The sequence below is a fragment of the Schistocerca cancellata genome, chromosome 4, assembly GCF_023864275.1.
Source record: "Schistocerca cancellata isolate TAMUIC-IGC-003103 chromosome 4, iqSchCanc2.1, whole genome shotgun sequence".
Taxonomy (NCBI): Eukaryota; Metazoa; Arthropoda; class Insecta; order Orthoptera; family Acrididae; genus Schistocerca; species Schistocerca cancellata.
Window position 1 is genome coordinate 368,064,542 of NC_064629.1, and position 18,654 is coordinate 368,083,195.

At 43.7% G+C, this 18,654-nt stretch overlaps 1 non-coding gene across 1 annotated transcript; it reads left to right on the forward strand.

Annotated features, from left to right (window-relative positions):
• The first annotated feature begins 1,955 nt into the window (after window positions 1-1,955).
• Window positions 1,956-2,030, forward strand: Trnas-cga (transfer RNA serine (anticodon CGA)). Its single transcript has one exon. It is a non-coding gene; the product is annotated as a tRNA-Ser (tRNA).
• Window positions 2,031-18,654: the final 16,624 nt, after the last annotated feature.

An 18,654-nucleotide genomic window follows, 5' to 3' on the forward strand; every position in this document is an offset into this window, starting at 1 on the left:
TGTTTGTGTTATGCACACCAAAAACCTTCCTGTCTGCAGCCACGAGACTCCACTGGTTCAAAAATGGTTCAAATGACTCTGAGCACTATGGGACTTAACTTCTGAGGTCATCAGTTCCCTAGACTTAGAACTACTTAAACCTAACTAACCTAAGGACCACACACATCCATGCCCGAGGCAGGATTCGAACCTGTGACCATAGTGGTCCCACGGTTCCAGACTGTAGTGCCTAGAACCGCTCGGCCACTCCGGCTGGCCGAGACTCCACTGACTGCACATCATATTGTCAAGTTTATTCCTCAAGATGTTAGTTCACAAAGTGAAACAATGTAATATGTTTAGTTTTGTCCACGGTATGTACCAAAACAATATGCTGAACGCCAAAACAAAAGTCTTGAAAGGGTGGCCACGAACACAATGCTCCCACACTCACATGTGACACAACAACCAGTCTCTTGCTTCTTATTTCCAAAACCCTTTATTTCTGTTTCATCTATCAATCTTATGAAACATCTTTTAAAGCTTAATCATCGTCCCATAGCATTATGCAAATACAGTACTCAAATTCTGAAGTGAAATTACACTTTTATTTTATGTTCATAGAAATAATTTAAACTGCATGTTAATAAATATGTAAGTACAGAACATCAGAAAAAAGGAAAAATTACAATTTCACAAACAGCAACTACAGAACTTACATAGGAACTAAATTACAAAACAGTTATAACTTTCTCCCAAACATAGGAACTAAATTACAAAATAGTTATAACCTTCTCCCAAGTACAAAGGAAATGTGAGGAAAAGAAAGCAGTAACATTACATTGTATTATAACAATGTACTTACATGCAAAAAACCTGCCTTAGGTCAGTATGCACTGAAGATCTGTCTAAATAGTATTGTATTGATATGGGAAGTCATTTTCAAGCACCTTGTTAAACGAAATTCAATAATTCTATTTAACTTTACATATTTCATACTACTTTTGAATTACAGTTAAAATTTATTGAGTGCCATGCTAATTAACTGCTAATTGTACTGCAAAATTAATCTTACATGTACATGTCTAAATTCCGGCTTTCCAGTTCATTATGCAAATTTTGTACTATTAATTTGTGTTTAGTATTTGAACTGTGTAATGGATCACTGAGATATTTTGGTCATTCGTAGGTGAGGACAGTAGCAATCAGTTGAAATGAAGTAGGCACATCTAAGCCCTGCATATAGCTCTATTGTTCAGCCCATTCGATGTGCTTCATGTCCCAACATTACATCCTCCTCTTTCCATTTTAATGACAGGTTAATCTGGTAGTTTATCTGCTGCCATTGGCTGTCACATCACACCTCTCATTCTCTCCACGTACTCTAATAAACTGCTCTACAGCAAAGCTGCTGCATCAACAGGACAACCAGCTTTGCATTCCCCATTCACCAAATGGGATTCTGTGGTCACTCCCTCCACATGTTCCACCCCACTGCTCAATTATGAATTGTACTTGCAGAACCCCAAAATTGTGTTAACTGTTTACCAAAAATAATTCCGTGACCATTACCACCACCTGCTCCACTCCCACTGCTCAACAGCTAGGTAGAAGAATCTACAGAACAACCAGATTTGTATTCCCCATCCACCAAACAAGGTGGAGCAGTGAGTCGTGTTTGGGTAGCTCAGTTGGTAGAGCACTTGCCTGCGAAAGGCAAAGGTCCCGAGTTTGAGTCTCGGTCCGGCACACAGTTTTAATCTGCCAGGAAGTTTCATATCAGCGCACACTCCACTGCAGAGTGAAAATCTCATTCTGGAAACATCCCCCAGGCTGTGGCTAAGCCATGTCTCCACAATATCCTTTCTTTCAGGAGTGCTGGGTCTGCAAGGTTCGCAGGAGAGCTTCTGTTAAGTTTGGAAGGTAGGAGGTGAGGTACTGGCGGAAGTAAAGCTGTGAGGGCGGGGCGTGAGTCGTGCTTGGATAGCTCAGTTGGTAGAGCACTTGCCCGCGAAAGGCAAAGGTCCCGAGTTCGAGTCTCGGTCCAGCACACAGTTTAAATCTGCCAGGAAGTTTCATATCAGCACACACTCCGCTGCAGAGTGAAAATCTCATTCTGGAAATATCCCCCAGGCTGTGGCTAAGCCATGTATTTGCAATATCCTTTCTTTCAGGAGTGCTAGTTCTGCAATGTTCACAGGAAAGCTTCTGTTAAGTTTGGAAGGTAGGAGGTGAGGTACTGGCGGAAGTAAAGCTGTGAGGGCGGGGTGTGAGTCGTGCTTGGATAGCTCAGTTGGTAGAGCACTTGCCCGCGAAAGGCAAAGGTCCCGAGTTCGAGTCTCAGTCTGGCACACAGTTTAAATCTGCAGTCTGGCACACAGTTTAAATCTGCCAGGAAGTTTCATATCAGCGCACACTCCACTGCAGAGTGAAAATCTCATTCTGGAACCAGATTTGTGTTCCTGGTCCATTCTTTTGTGTGACTGGGAGGGAGCTATACCTGTAGAACAACAGATTTGTATTCTTTATCTACTAAACAGGAGTTTGTGCTTGCTCCTGCCACCTGCTGCATTACACTGCTCAGCTGAAGTGCAGTTTGTTCTACAAACAACCAGAGTTGTCTTCCATATCAATTACACAACTCGATCATGCGTTGACTGTATCTGCAAAACAACAAATCTATTTTCTTTGACCACAAAATAGGGTTTTGCGGTCATTCCCTAATTCGGTTCAATTCCTCTGCTGGACTGAGAGATGTCTATATCTGCAGAACCAATAAATTTGCATTCCCTCTCCACCAAACAGAGTTTAGTTATTGTTCCCTATACCTATTCCATTCCACTGTTCAACTACAATTTGGCTGTATCTGCAGGACTACCTGATTTACAGTCTCCGCCCTTCCCATTGATAGAGAACCATATCTGCATAACAACAGGTTGGTTTTCCCTGTGCACCGTACAGTGTTCTGTTGTCAATACTTTTCTCTGCACCATTCCTTTTGTCCAAGAGGGGGCTGTATCTCCAGAACAACTGCATTTGTCTTCCCTGCATATTCCAATGCTCAGGTGGGGGAGGGGGGAGAGGCTGTTTCTTCAAAACAACGAGATTTTTATTACATGTAATCATACAGAGTCATCTCCTCTGTATGTTCCATGCCATTGGTCAACTGTGAGGCAGCTGGCTCTGTAGAGTAAATATTCCTCGCCAAACAAACGGAGGTTAGTGACCATTCCCTCTGCCTTCTCCATACAACTGCTTGACTGAAAGGTGGTTGTATCTGCAGAGTGACCAGAATCATAATGCCTGTCCAATCTACTGCTTGACTACAAGAGCTAGAACTGACAGATTTGTATTCCCCCTCTGCCAAACATTGTTCATGGCCATTCTCTCCATCTCCTCCATTATACTTCTTGGCTTAGAGAGTTTACAAATCCATTAGATGTCAAACTCTTTAAAACTACAATGTACTTCCATACTGTAATGCCTGTTGGCCTTCTGCTATCATATAGTCCGCCCCGATAGCTGAGTGGTCAGCATGACGGATTGCCGTCCTATGGGCCCGGGTTCGATTCCCGGCTGGATCGGGGATTTTCTCCGCTCAGGGACTGGGTGTTGTGCTGTCTTCCTCATCATTGCATCCCCATCCGGCGCACAGGTTGCCCAACGTGGTGTCGAATGTAATAAGACCTGCACCAAGGCGGCCGGACCTGCCCCGCAAGGGGCCTCCCCGCCAATGATGCCAAACGCTCATTTCCATTTTTTTCCTATCATATACACTGATGAACCAAAACTTTATCACCATCTGCGTAATGGTTTGTTGGTACACCTCTGGAAAGCCATACAACAGCGATCTGCATAGGATGGATTTGACAAGTTGGGGTTGGGTTGTTTCGGAGAGGAAACCAGACAGCGAGGTCATTAGCCTCATCGGATTAGGGAATGACAGGGAAGGAAGTTGGCCGTGCGCTGTCAAAGGAACCATCCCGGCATTTGCTTGAAGCGATTTAGGGAAATCACGGAAAACCTAAATCAGGATGGCCGGACACGGGATTGAACTGTCGTCCTCCCGATTGCGAGTCCAGTGTGCTAGCCACTGCATTTGACAAGTCCTTGGTCACTTTCTGGAGGTATATCACCACAGATGTCGATGCTCATGTCATGTAGTTCTGTAAATTGTTGGTCAGTAGTTAGCTGGCACAGAACTGGCACCTGACAGCATCCCAGATGTATCCTGTCAGGTTGAGATTAGGTGAATTTGGTGGCAAAGACATCAATCTGAGTTCTCTGGCACCTGGATGACAGCATATCCGAACATGTCTATCGACACAGTGTAACAAGAAATGTGATTCAATTGACCAGTTAAAGATTTTTATTGATTCATGATCCTATATCAGTTCTCTTGCCCCTGCAACCGTGATTAACGATTCTGTTCGGTTATCATGAGAAAAGGTAGCAATAGTCTGTTGCGGAGCCCCATGTCCGACACTGTGCACAAAAAGGTGTGCTCCAAAATTGTATCGCTGCCTATCCTGCTTTACAGATTGGGCAAACCTCCACATTCTGTGTTGAGGAGTGGACACCAGCACCTCGTTATAGACTCATGGTTTCACTGTCCTTAAGCCTCTGTCCATAGAGGCTCACAACAGTAGCACGCGAACAGCCGACCAGCTTCATCGTTTCTGAAATGCTCGTTCCCAGGTGCCAGTGTAGCGATTTGTCCATAGTCAATTATGTTAGTGGATTTTCCCATCCGTAGCGGGCGCCCGCATGGGGATTGAGTGGGAGGGGGCACGGGGAGCAGTTGCCCCTGGTGGCAATTCAGTTAGTTTACGAAAGTAAAAAGGGACCTGTAAGCACAGGGACCCGATATTTATGACCTGCAAAATTATCGTTAGAATGACCTGAAAATATAAATAAAATGGCTTAAAAATGTAATAAAACGTGTATAGTGACATAAAATGAACTAGAATACGACAATGAAAAATTTTATAGGAGGTTGTAACTGAAATTACAAGAAGGACAATTAATTTTAAATCACCATGTTTTTCATTAACAGACGTCATTCTCTGAAGACGCACAAAAATTGTTGTATAACCATCTCGGAGCTGCGGTTCCGGAAAGTGCGGGAACGTCTGCCGTCAGACAAAAGGTTCTTGTAGTCGGAAAATCTTTCATCATTTGCTAAAACAACTGATGCATGTTCTTTGATATTTTCATTTAGTTTCAAAATAGAATCAAAAAAATCGACAGAGGAATATTGATATTTCGCAAATGCATATTACGTTTGGTGCAATACTGATACAAAACATTGATATTTTGTTTTCGGAACACATGCCTGGTACAAGTTAACAGCAGTAGACCTAAGTGACACGAAAATGACAATAACCAGATGAACCTTCAATTTATTTTTAACATGTAGGAACTCATCCTCAGGCAACACTTGCGTTTTTCCTACAGACATGTGAATTATTCTTTCTTGACGGCACTGAAAGAACGAATTCTTCTATCATAAATGGACGTTAAACACCCTACAACATGAAGTAAAATCTTGAAAATGACGTCATCCTTGAAAAATTAAACATAGTACAGTATCTATACGACGAAAAATGCAAAATTAAATCTACGTTTGTGTAGCCAGACTATTCTGAATTTTGATACCTACAAACAATGCAAAGCACTCGAGGAAAAAAGAGATTACATGTCAACTAACTTCAGGTGTTTCTCATACATGCATCCCTACATATTATAAAAGAGGATGAACGTATGCATGTATGTATATCTTTTCCATATCTCCTCCTAAACCAATGGACCGATTTCAGCCAATCTTCGTGCACGTGTCACTTACTGTTCGGAAAGAATTGCTGTGGGGGTAAGACTATCTACCTACCAAAGGGTGAGAATGACATCACTTGCGTCGTGCAACAAACTTTACACATAATTTAAACGTTTATGAGCCGCACAGTCTTGGGCGCCTTGCCACAATTCGCGCAGTTGCCCCCGACGGAAGATCGAGTTTTCCATCGGGCATGGGTGTTTGTTGTCCTTAGCGGAAGTTAGTTTAAGTTAGAATATGTAGTGTGTAAGCCTAGGGACCGATGACCTCAGCAGTTTGGCCCCGTAGGAAATTACCACAATTCCAATACCAAACCTTTGTGAAACTTTTTTTCACTGACAACCTCCACTACATGATGAAAGGAAAACCGCTTATTACTTACTACATTTTCGCTGTTCATGCAGTAAAACTGCCGCGTGAAGTATGACGTTTTAATTTATTACTTCTTCATCACTAACTGTATTCGCGCCACATTTTGCAGACGATATTCACATGCACCACTGAATGTACCAGCAAAATTATGTCATTATACGACACATAGTTCAGGAGATATGATCTCATAAAGACTGAGATGCGCGGAAAACTGCCGCAGTACGCGCGACGTTTTAGTTTATTACTTATTTACTGCCAAATCTATTCACAACACATTTCGCAGGCAGTAGCCACATATACCATTCGATGTACCTGCAAAATTGTATCGTTCCACGACGCATAGTTAAGGAGATACGACGTCTTAAACATTGAGATGCGTGAAAATGATACTGCAGGGCAATATTCGCTAGAGACATAGGTGAAATATGTGTACAAATACGTGCGAAATATGTTAAATATATGTTTAACACACATACGGAAAAAAATCACAAGACCAAAAAGTAATTACTATTGAGTAGTGAAATTTCGAGGACACATTTATCTAGGTAACATATTTAAGTGATTAATATTGCAAGGTCACAAGTTAACGTAAGCGCGAGATAAGCCATTACAGATGTGAAATGTGGTACAATAACAACAGGTGTAACCAGCAGAATGTCGAGTACAAGCATGCAAACATGCATGCACTGTGTTGTACAGGTGCCGGATGTCACTTTGTGGGATGGAGTTCCACGCCTGTTGTACTTGGTTGTTCAATATCCGAAAACTGTCTTGAGCAGCTAAATCGACAGCCAACGCGTAATGGAAATATGTTAGATCTGGTAGCCACGAACAGACCAGACCTCATCAACGGTGTCAGTGTTGAGACAGGAATTAGTGATCATGATGTTGTCATTACGACTATGGTTACGAAAGTTAAAAAGTCGGTCAAGAAGGCTAGGAGAGTATTCTTACTAGAAAGAGCAGATAATGAATCGACTTCATTTACTTCCGGTACGATGGACGTGGAAGAATTATGGGCAAATTTTAAACACATTGTAAATCACGCATTGGACAAGTATGTGCCAAAAAAGTGGGTTACGGACGGAAAAGACCCACCGTGGTTTAACAGCGCAATTCGGAGAATGCCCAGGAAGCAAAGGCAGTTGCACTCGCGGTACAAGAAAGATCGGGTGAATGAGGACAGGTAAAAGTTAGTAGAGATTCGTGCTGCTGCAAAAAGAGCGATGCGCGAAGCATTCAACCACTACCACCGTCATACCTTAGCAAAAGATCTTGCTGAAAACCCAAGGAAATTCCGGTCTTACGTAAAATTGGTAAGCGGGTCGAAGGCTTCCATCCAGTCACTCACTGATCAGTCTGGCCTGGCAACGGAAGACAGCAAAACGAAAGCTGAAATTTTAAATTTAGCATTTGAGAAATCTTTCACGCAGGAGGATCGTACAAACATACCGCCGTTTGAGTCTCGTACAGATTCCCGTATGGAGGACATAGTGATAGACATCCCTGGGGTTGTGAAGCAGCTAAATAGGTTGAAAATAAATAAATCGCCAGGTCCTGATGGGATTCCAATTCAGTTTACAGAGAGTACTCTACTGCATTGGATCCTTACTCTACTGCATTGGCTCCTTACTTAGCTTGCATTTATCGCGAATCTCTTGACCGACGTAAAGTCCCGAGCGACTAGAAAAAAGCACAGGTGACGCCTGTATATAAGAAGGGTAGGAGGACGGATCCTCAATATTACAGACCAATATCCTTAACATCGGTTTGTTGCAGGTTTCTCGAACATATTCTCAGTTCGAATATAATGAATTTCCTTGAGACAGAGAAGTTGCTGTCCATGCATCATCACGGCTTTAGAAAGCATCGCTCCTGCGAAACGCAAGCCCGCCCTTTTTTCACATGATATTTTGCGAACCATGGATGAAGGGTATCAGACGGATGCCATATTCTTTGACTTCCGGAAAGCGATTGACTCGGTGCCGCACTGCAGACTCCTAACTAAGGTACGAGCTTATGGGATTGGTTCCCAAGTATGTGAGTGGCTCGAAGACTTCTTAAGTAATGGAACCTAGTACATTGTCCTCGATGGTGAGTGTTCATCGGAGGTGAGGGTATCATCTGGAGTGCCCCAGGGAAGTGTGGTAGGTCCGGTGTGGTTTTCTATCTACATAAATGATCTTTTGGATAGGGTGGATGGCAATGTGCGGCTGTTTGCTGATGATGCTGTGGTGTACGGAAAGGTGTCGTCGTTGAGTGACTGTAGGAGGATACAAGATGACTTGGACAGGATTTGTGATTGGTGTAAAGAATGGCAGCTATCTCTAAATATAAATAAATGTAAATTAATGCAGATGAACAGGAAAAAGAATCCTGCAATATTTGAATACTCCATTAGTAGTGTAGCGCTTGACACAGTCACGTCGATTAAATATTTGGGCGTAACATTGCAGAGCGATATGAAGTGGGACAAGTATGTATTGGAAGTTGTGGGGAAGGCGGATAGTCGTCTTCGGTTTATTGGTAGAATTTTGGGAAGATGTGGTTCATCTGTAAAGGAGACCACTTATAAAACACTAATACGATCTATTCTTGAGTACTGCTCGAGCGTTTGGGATCCCTATCAGGTCGGATTGAGGGAGGACATAGAATTCAGAGGCTGGCTGTTAGATTTGTTATTGGTAGGTTTGATCATCACGTGAGTGTTACGGAAATGCTTCAGGAACTCGGGTGGGAGTCTCTAGAGGCAAGGAGGCGTTCTTTTCGTGAATCGCTACTGAGGAAATTTAGAGAACCAGCATTTGAGGCTGACAGCAGTACAATTTTACTGCCGCCAACTTACATTTCACGGAAAGACCACGAAGATAAGATAAGAGAGATTAGGGCTCGTACAGAGGCAGATAGGCGGTCATTTTTCCCTCGTTCTGTTAGGGAGTGGAACAGGGAGAGAAGATGCTAGTTGTGGTACGAGGTACCATCCGCCACGCACCGTATGGTGGATTGCGGAGTATGTATGTAGAAGTAGAAGTAGATATACAGGAACGGTTAATGCTGGTTGTGGATGACGCTGGAGTTTTCATCCGATGGTGTCCCATATGGGTTCGATTGGAGACAGATCTGGGGATAGAGTCCGCCAAGACAACTCTGTAGAGCACGTTGGGTTGCAACAGCGATATGTGAGCCAGCGTTATCCTGTTGGAAAATACCCCCAGGAATGCTGTTCATGAATGACAGCACAAAAGGTCGAATCACGAGATTTACATACAAGTTTGCAGTCATGGTGTGTGTGATAACTCAAGAGTGTTCCTACTGTCATACTAAATCGGATCCCAGGCCATAATTCCAGTGCATCTAGCATGCAGAGAGGTTAGCTGTGGGCCCTCAACTGGCCTCCTCCTAACCAAAACACAGCATCACTGGCACTGTGGCAGAACCAGGTTTCATCAGAAAATACATCAGTCCTCCACTCTGCCCTCCAATGAGCTCTCGCTTGGCGCCACTGAAGCCACAACCTGATGGCTAATTTGTATGTCCATCTGGTGATTCAATCTATTGTGCTGCCATTCATGAACAGCAATGTTTTCAAACAGGATATTGCTCACTTACAAATAACTGTTGTAACCCAACATGCTCAACAGAGTGTCGACATGTTCCCTTGGCCTGCTCGATAAGCAGATCTGTATCCAGTTGAGCACATATGGGACATTGTCGGACAACTCCGTGTCCTCTACATACAGCACTAATAGTCACTGTATCGACCGACTGAATGCATCAGGCATGGAACTCCATCCCACAAACTGATATCCAGCACCTGTACGACACAATGCATGCACGTTTGCGTCTTGGGTTTCAAAACTGAAGAGTATCTTCCATAAGCTTGTCAGCCTTGTCATATTACACCAGTGGTGTGTCTGTTTTCATTAATGATGTATAAAATATTCTACCAAGAACCGACGCAACAGTCAATCAATGCAGTTGCGTATTAGGATTGTCTTGGTTTTATTCGAACCTCTTGGTAATTTTCTACTGTGCAGACAGTTTGAAAATATTTTATCAAATGCATTAGAGATACCTCATCCATCAACTTTAAAATATCAACTGAGAGGTATCGCTAACTGGAGCAGTTCCTTTTTTCGTCTTCCATAGAGCATGTTTGACTTCTGAGAGGAGTGTATCTTGGATTGACTATGTAGACCTTTCCCGGTGTATTAACAGATCACATTGTTGTCAGGTCGTCAGCCATATGTTACTGTCATCTGCGAATACAGGGTGGCGCACGAAATGTGTTACCATTTTGTTTTTGAGTATAAACTTTATTGTCAATACAATCTGAAAGGAACATATACTAAAATTAAGGGCCGTCCATGGAGATTTGCTCTAACTCAGAACATGCTCAATATGTCCACCATTTCGTTTCCTAACTTCCTTCAAACGAACACTGAAGTTAGTGATTACCCTACGGCACATGTCTTCCATAATTTCACTGCAAGGTTGAAGACTAAGTCTCCTGAGCTCCATTAAATCACGTGGACGTTTCGGGAAATTTTTTTCCTTTAGGTACCCCCAAAGAAAAAAGTCACATGGATTGAGGTCTGGACTATTGGGGGGCCAGTTTTGTCCGTCATTGAAACGACCTGGAAACCTGAGTGAAATGATCCGCATGTCGAAATGCTCGTGTAAAAACTCCAACACAGTGTTTGCAGTATGTGGCCTTGCTCCATCTTGCAGGAACCACTGCGTGTTGAAGGGCAAGGCAGTAGCAAGAAGCTGTGGAATGAAGCTATTGCAAAGCATGCTCAAATAACGCTTGCTGTTCACAGTTTCTTCAAAGAAAAAGGGTCCAATAAGTCCGTGACTGGAAATTGCTGCCCACGCTGTAATCCTCGGAGCATAATGTTATCGTTCATGAAGCACTTGTGGGTTTTCAGTGGCCCAAAAGCGTACATTTTGTTTGTTAACCACACCGTCTAAATGAAAATGCACCTCGACTGAAAACCAAACGTTATTGAGAGTTTCTTCCCCATTCTCCGACCACTGAACAAACATTAGTCTCTGCTGCTTGTGTTCTTCAGTGAGCTTCTGTGCACAGGTCATCTTGTATGGGTACATATGGAGGTCACTTTTAAGAATGCGTTGAACGGAGCGTCTGGATATTCCCAGTTGCACTACTGCCTTTATACACGATTTCCCGGGACTTCTCTGTACAGCAACTCGTAGCGCTTCAATATTCTCCGGCGAACAAACAGGCTTAGGCCGAGGTCGCTTCGCTTCCAATACAGTTCCTTCCTGTACAAATTTATCGTACAACCTGTGGATGGTCTTCTTGCAAGGGACCCATCGTGTGTTAAACTGTCGTCGAAAACGCCTCTGAGTCACAACAAGGATTTTCGTTTCATGAAAATGTAACACAATTGCCGATCGTTGCTGTGTCGTCAGTCTTCCATTGTCAGCCATTGCTGCTTACTAGTCTCCTAGCGGCAGTATCGTGAATTACACGTCATTTCGTAGCTTATTTGTTTTTCCAAGCTCTGCTGGTACTGCTGTAGAGATACTAGCGGGGTATTTAATGTGCATCGTAAATTGTCAGAGCATGCTTCAGAAACATAGGCAACAAAAAGGCGCCTGGCCCAGACAACATGCTACCTCTTCAACTGAAACATCTACCTCAAAACGCACTAGAGTTTCTAACAGCAATCTACAACGCTTGCCTAACCTTACAGTATTTCCCCATGGCTTGGAAACAAGCAAAGGTGATAACTATACCAAAGCCAAACAAGGACCACCTTTTCCCGCAGAACCACAGACCAATTTCTCTACTGAGTTTCCTGGGGAAAGTCCTAGAAAGGTTCATCTACAAGGAGCTCCAGAAATTCAGCACAGAAAACAACATCATCATACAGGAACAGTTCGGCTTCAGGGGTGAACACAGCACCATTCACCAATCGATGAGACTGACTGATGAACTATGCAGAGCTCGAAATATCAGGCACAGCACAGGGGCAGTCTTCCTTGACATAGAGAAGGCCTTTGATAAGGTCTGGCACCAGGGCCTTATGTACAAGCTCAATCTCCAAGGCTGTCCCAAACACATCATTCAAATCCTGGCATCCTTTCTTAGGAACAGAACTTTTTATGTAAAATTACCAGGTGCCCAAAGTAACATCAGACAAATAGAAGCTGGAGTGCCCCAAGGTTCAGTATTGGGCCCAGCTCTTTACTCACACTATGCAAACGATGTACCAAAGCAACCAGGGGGCCACCTGTCACTGTTTGCTGACGACACTGCGGTGTACAGGAGCAGTAAAAACTTACTGTTCATCGCCAGGAAACTCCAGGATCACCTACAATTAATCCAGAACTGGGCAAACCTGTGGAAGATAACCATAAATAGTGCCAAAACACAGGCTATTATGTTCACCCACAGGTGAATGAGCCCCAACATAGCCATTAGATTTAACAACGTAAACTTAGAATGGAATGACCATGTAAAATACTTAGGCGTAACATTTGACAAAAGACTAACATTCAGCGAACATGTTACCCAAATATGCAACAGAGGGTCACAGCACATATGTACATTGTACCCCCTCCTCAAAGGAGAAGGACTAACAGTAAATACCAAGCTAAAACTATACAAGTCAGTAGTGCTACCATCCATACTATACGGTTCAGAACTCTGGTCACTGGCTTCAAACAAGAACATCAGAAAAGTTCAAGCAGTGCAAAATAGATTCTTGCGCTTGGCACTAAATGCGTCCCGCTATTTGCCAAACAGACATCTGTACCTATTGGCAAAAATCGAGCCCATCTCCAAACTCATCAAAACAAAATCAGAAAAATTCTTTGCCTCAGCCTCCATTTCTAATCATCCAACCATCAGAAGCTTAGGAATCATTCCCGACAACCCCACAGCAAAATACCCGAAAATGACGCTCACACGACAATTTCACGTCTAAAAACAAACAATCCGACTAACACTCAATCATGAAACACTACTCATTACGTATATCAAACACATCGCTTATCATCCTACCACTTCGTCACGAAACACTACTCATGACGCACTCCAAACCCATCATTCCAATCCCCCCATCTCAGACAGAAGGTATGGGCTTCAATCAGTCCCGGTCCTTCGAAACAAATTAGGGGTCCAGAACCCATCCGACACTCCACTCTGAAAGAAACAGTTGGTAACACATTTAGTGCGCCACCCTGTAGCCTTAGTGCTGTGCAAATGGAGCAGTGGATAGCGTTCTGGGTAAGCATGCGGGAGATCGAGTGTTCGATTCCGCCTCGTGGATTGTTTGTTTTCATTTGCTAAAAGTAGTCTGCGTGGTACGGTATCTGGCGTCTTAATCGTCATACAGAGATTGCAGTTGGTCTTCTAAAAACATTTACAGTTTCGTATTACGAACACAGAAATGGAAATACAATCGTTTGCATTGGTCAACTTTTAAAGAAACCTTTTACATTTCATGGACCCGAATTGTTTCCTCTCCCCCAACGGTCCCATCGATTAATACCAATTATTATTCTTGCCACGTTCAGGTCCATTGAAATTCGTTAGAGCCTTACGTCACCAGTAGGGCTAGCAACATGCTTAGCAAATATTTGCGATGGGACCTTTGTGAGAGGGTACACAGAAAACAGGTTTGAAATCTTGTAGAGGCAGTGGCGCGAAACAATTCGCGTCCACGATGTGCAAAAGGCTTCTTTAAAAGCTAACCATTGAAAACGATTGTACTTCCATTTCTGTGTTCATAGTACGTAACTGCAGGTGTTTTGTAGAAAACCCACTATAATCGCTGTATGATGCGTAAGACGCTAGATACTGTACCACGCAGACTACTTTTAGCAAATATAAACAAATATGCCTCAACCCAGAATCGAACCCTCGACCTCCTGCATGACAACCCAAAACACTAGTTGCTGCACCAACTGCACAGCTTTGCTCTATTTGCTGACAGATGTAGTTACCGTACATGTGATTACAGTGTTGCCAGATTACCCATCTTTAACATCCATTTACTGCCCTAAATATGCGCAGTACGAAATCTTGTGAGAGACATTTTTGTGTTGCCAGAATGTGAAGAATCGCCCTACGAACTCCGAGTGCACGAATTTTTCTTCACCCTGTGTAATCACATCCACACTCACACCCCTTACTGGCCAGATAATGTGGTGAGAACTGTTTTGTGTTCCAGTTCGAAGTAGCTGTTTCCGAGATAAATGAGACCACACAAGAACTAGTAAACGACCTGGACCACCCATGACAGTCCCGTCTATACAGGGTGTAACTAACTTCCCTTAACAGACTTTGCGGACGGGTTCCTTACACCAAAAAAAAAAAGGTCTAGTAAACATGGACTCCAAAATGCTTACCTTAAGAACTAAGAGCACTTCTTCATCTTCGATACTTTGAGACACATCTCGTGTTTTGGAATCTTCTGCTTTTCATATTCTGGGAGGTGGAACTACGGACCAAAACAAGAAAAAAAAATGACCTAGAAACATCGGCTCTAATATGCGTACCTTAAGAGCTATGTGCAGTTGTTCAATAGAAGAGATGTATTTTACTGTAGCGTGGATGAGCAAGTGCTCATAGCTCTTAAAATTGCGACAAAACTAATAAAATTCCTGAACTTTCTGTTGCTCTCATCGCCATTTTCATCAGCAGTGAAAATACTAGTTGCCGGGATTGGCTGTCGTCTTTTTTATGAACGAGACCTTTGTAACCTCCAACACCCTCTCATGCATACTTGACAACAGTGCCAGTGACAGCGACTAGAAAGCCAATAAGATTTTGTCTTAGTTCTATCAAAAAATGTAGGGATGCTGCAACCTCCCTCTTAACAAAACCTGCTACGAGAATAACAGTTTCTCTGCAGTCGCTGTGCTCTATGAACTAGGTCAACTGAACTAGAGGAACAGAGGGAAGTTACGAACTATTCAGTCGCTTCCATCCACAGATTATCTGCTTCTATTCGATTGCAGTTTGGTTTTACATGAGAAGGGACAGGTGACTTTTAATACAAAAGCGAGTGAACTAATTTATGAAAGATGCAGGCTTGCTTTAAAACACGAAATTTTTTAGTATGCATCCCGTGTATGTGTGTGTGTATGTGTGATAAGTTCAGACACTATATAAAAACCTAACTTAGCGTGTATGTGTGTGTGTGTGTGTGTGCGTGCGTGTGCGTGAAAAATTCAGACACTATATAAAAATCTAACTTAGCTAGTCACAGCAGGTCACCTGTTGCTCAATCGACTCATACGACCCATCACATGTGGGAACAAACTAGCTTATTCCTCTACACCTGAGTCTACACTGTGCAATTTTCCGTGCGCCCTAGATGCATTTGGTCGTTGCACGAAGAGGCAAGGTATGTGCTGGCGCAAATTCACGTGTCTGATTAGTGCACACGGGCCGCCGTGAGCAGGCTCAAGTCTCTCCATCCCAGACGGGGAGACACGTGCTACAGCTGCGCGTCTGTACCTGGTTCTCTCCGTTTCGTACTTTGTTTTATTGCTCTCATTGTTAATATTCGGATTTTTAGCAAGCATTAAAATTGTCCTTTGCGTTACCACTTTGGCCGAATGGTCTAACGAGATAAACATGGAACTTGAAGAATATTATCGCGTATTTCCTTTTCTGGCCAGTTAATTCAGCGAATTATAAATACCAAGTGAAATGAAATGACTGTTTACAGTTTATCAGCAACCTGGAAACAACAAAAGCAAACCCAAACAAAGTAAAATGTCTTCGTTCGTGCATCCGACGAATACATGTTGAAGAAGAGGAGTGATTCTGTGGTTCTTGAAGCCCCCCTGGTTCCTTTACGAGTCGCTTGATTCATAAACAGTTTGTATTCAGGGAAGCAAAATACTTACTGTTGTGAATGAATAGTTTTTGTAAAACACTGTCTCAAAAGAAGCTGAGTAGCACCGTGGTGTAGTGGTTATGATACTAAACTGTTGTATGGAGGGCCGTCAGTTCAAAACTCACCTGGCCTGTACAATTCTAGTTTCTATATTCGGTTCGAGTACATTCTAGAAGTATCCACAAATGTCAAGAATCATTGTACTGGAATGTTCTGTAGCTGTATGTATAATGTATGTGTTCTGGCCGGAGGCAGTTCTCTCCGCGCTCTTGTATGTGCAAGCGCTGAATAAACCTTCGTTAAGTGAAGTTAGTGTTCGTCATTCATATAATTACACCTTCTTCTACGTGACATTATTCTGGTGGAGGCGCTGGGTATTGGAACTTGTGATAGCGCACATTATCGACGACACAGTGGCTCCCAACAGGCCACGACAGAGCCGCCGTTTATGTGGCGAGAAACCCGAGTTCGATCACTATTCAACAGATCGCAATCTATCGGAGACAGAAGAAGAAGAGGAGGTCACGATGACAGCTACTGTGCGCCACCACATGAGACATCCTTCCGGGTTCTCTGGTGACGATGGCCAAGATCCAAACACGTGGCTGAAGGTATATGAGCGTATAGCCAAATTTAACAAATGGGATGACAACGTGTGTTTGGCTAACGTATTTTTCTACTTAGAGGGCACTGTCAAGCAATGGTATGCGAACAAGAAGTTGTAGTTCACAAGCTGGGAAGTATTCCAGGCAAACTGCGCAAGTGTTTCGGCGACACACAACGACAGAAGTGCAAAGCTGAAGATAAATTAAAGTGCAGTGCACAGCAGTGTGAAATAGTGGATCCTAGAATGACGGAGGAAGATAAGGTTGCACATCTCATGAAGGGTGTTGCCTAGTCCTGAAGAAGGTTTCGACAGCAGACGACTTCATAAAATGGTACCAGTATATCGAGACAATGCATCAAAAAAGAATTACACGCAAGAAGTTTGAACGCCTTCTCTCGTCCTACACTTCCCTTTAAAACGTTAAAAAAGTCAAGACACAGGCGGAGTTACGTTCCTACAATGCCACATGAGGAACCTGTTTGGGCACCAAGGAAGACTGACGTCTGGAGGACACAGGATAACCAACCAGTATGTTTCCCCTGTGAACGACCGATATTTGATGACGCCTGCTCCAGAAGACAGCAGACTGATCTTAGCCGACCCCAACTCCAGGACGACGAAGATGAACAAGAAGATGTGGGTGCAGGACGACATAGGTCACCATTGCTGCAAGCTAGCGGGTGGAGAGGACTCTCCCCAACACGCTGATCAAGGTCTCCATCGCCGTTTAGAAGCTCCAGCCGATCACCTATCCGCCGAAACCTGGAAAACTAAAGGGTGCGACCTTCCTTGGAGGTGAGGCCGCCGAAGAGAAAAATCCTCCACCATCGATCACTACAAAAATGATAGGAAACTACGTCGATATCCTCATGGATGGCCAACCAGCCCAAGCTCTTGTGGACTCTGGAGCATCGTATTCAGTCATTTCGGAGAAGTATCGTAGCCAGTTGCAGAGAGCCGTATTTGTCGACAACAAAACATCTCTGCTGAAGGTGGCTAATGGGAAATATGTAAAACCTGCAGGAAGATGTGTCATTTGTGTGGGTATAAGTGGCCATACACAGCCCTTAGAATTCATCATCTTACAAGAGTGTAGTCATGACGTCATTCTCAGATGGGCCTTTTTGAAAGCTTCTCAGGCAATTATAGATTGTTGTCGCTCGAAGATTATGCCAGACAAGATGAGATACTGTGGACAGGAAGATGCGCATCCGAGTGTGTTGAGACTATGTGTGCTGGATGAAGTGATCATTCCTGCAGTCAGCGCTAGAAAGATAACTGTCACGTGTCATGCCATGCATCAACCCATGGGTCTTGTAGTGGAATGTAAGAGAAGCATACCACTGAAGAGTAAATTGGTCATCCCAGCCTCTATCGTCTCATTTAAGAATGGATTCGGTGAATTGTGGATAGTTAACTGTCGCTGAGAACTGCAGATCCTTCCAAGACGCATGTGCATAGCAAACACTGAGCCGTATGAGAGGTGGCATGAGCCCCCTCTCATTTTCTATCTTACGATTTTCCCCTCTAATTGCATGCAGTGCACACATGCGGACTTCCCACGCAGCGTCTCTCGTCACCCGGGTGGTCCGGTGACAGGCGGGCTCTGCTGATCTGGAAAGGGTTAAGCCGACGGGTGTGAGGAAGTCGAGTGAATGCTTTGCAGACGCCGACATTGTCAAAAGACACGCCCGGAGGGGTCTGAAGTAGCGGCTGGGCTAGAGGTTCCGTTACTTCGCAGAAACTTAGCGAAAACACTTTCTGGCAGGCTACCAGCGAGGCGTGGGAATGACTTGTTTACCCGCGCTTTCTGCAAAATTGTAACTGTGATTGGCTTGCTCAGGGCATAGCTCCGTGACGTAGCAAAATCAGCGCAGAAATTGGCGCCAAGAATCTCCATTGGTGGAATGGTAGTGCTCTGGCAATAGAGTGGAATTTTCCGCCGGTTTACGAGTTGCTGATTGGAACGTTTAACCATG